Here is a 1,538-nt window from a genome sequence, read left to right on the forward strand (position 1 = left end):
CCCCCCATATTCAGAACATTTCCAGGTCCTGCCACTTTCACCTACGCAACATCTCCAAAATCTGCCCCTACCTGTCCCCTGAGACCACCAAACTCTCATGAGTACATGCTCTCATCATCTCCCGTCTGGACTACTGTAACCTCCTCCTCTCCTCCTCCAGTTCTCTCCATTGGCTTCCATTTACCTTAGAATCAAATTTAGGCTCCTGTGCTTTGCCTTCAAATCCCTACACAGTTGTTGTCCCACTTACCTTTCTGAGTTGGTAAAAAAAAATAGCCGCTCTCTTTGTTCCTCCAATGATCTACTAATGACTTCCTCACTCATAACCTCATCACACGCACGGATACAAGACTTCTCTAGAGCTGCCCCCACTCTCTGGAATGCTCTTCCTCGTCCTATTCAGCTTGCTCCTACTTTCTGCTCATTTAAAAGAGCGCTCAAAACCCATTTTCTCAAACTTGCCTACCCGGCTTTCTTCTGTCTTCTGAAACCATCACTACTTCCCACCACTACATATCTCCCATCCTATTATGTGTTAATTCTCCCACCTCCTAGATTGTAAGCTCTTCAGGGCAGGGTCCTCTCCTCCTGTATCACTGTCTGTATTAGTCTGTCATTTGCAACCCCTATTTAATGTACAGCGCTGCGTAATATGTTGGCGCTATATAAATCCTGTTTATTATTAATATAATAATAATAATAATAGCTGCAGCAGTGACATATCAGGTTTTCTGCCTTGCTAGAAAGAGTTGTGACGTGTGGGAGAGCTGTATAAATCTCAGCACTGGATAGACAGAAATACAAACTCTTTAGTAGGTAAAACACCTCCCATATATATTATTGGTGTAATAAGCTGTTTGCCTGGAGATCAGCATTGCTCGGCGCTGCATGAATACCAGGTATTATATGTTCTATGACTGTTCATACATTAACCCCCAAAGTGCACTGATAGGGTCTTCGCCCAGTGTCATGTCCTGCTGTAGTGTCCCCCAACCAGCCAATCCCATTTACAAGGGTTCAATAATAAAAATCCTTGAGTGTAAAGAAGAGGACTGCAGAGATTCCTGACACTGACCTGCAGCAGCTGTGTTCCCCTCTTCTTTGTATAGACAATGCTGAGTATTCCTCACCTGTGTGTTCTGTGCCGTCTGTGAACTTTGCCTCTCTGTTCTATAGGTAGAAGTCCTATCCGATGACCTGTGATATGGAGGTTGGGCTGAGGATTATATTACGTTCAATTAAATAGTAATCCGGAAAGAAAACCTATAATCCAGGCTGATTTTCTTTTGTCTGTGTACATGGTTTTCATTCTTCCTGGTTGTCACCATGTTTATTGTGCTGCATAATATGGGCCTGATTTAATAAAGATTGGGGAAGATAGACTATAACAAAAGAATCTGAGTGATCCAGCAAACCTGCAATGGATTTCTTAAAATGTATTTGCTATTGCTATGGTTTTCTATTAGACCAGATCCATTCCAGGGTGACTTTAGATAGTCTATCTTCTCCAGTGTGGGACCGCCTTAATAAATCAGGTC

This window comes from Pyxicephalus adspersus, chromosome 3 (genome assembly GCF_032062135.1).
Source record: "Pyxicephalus adspersus chromosome 3, UCB_Pads_2.0, whole genome shotgun sequence".
NCBI lineage: Eukaryota > Metazoa > Chordata > Amphibia > Anura > Pyxicephalidae > Pyxicephalus > Pyxicephalus adspersus.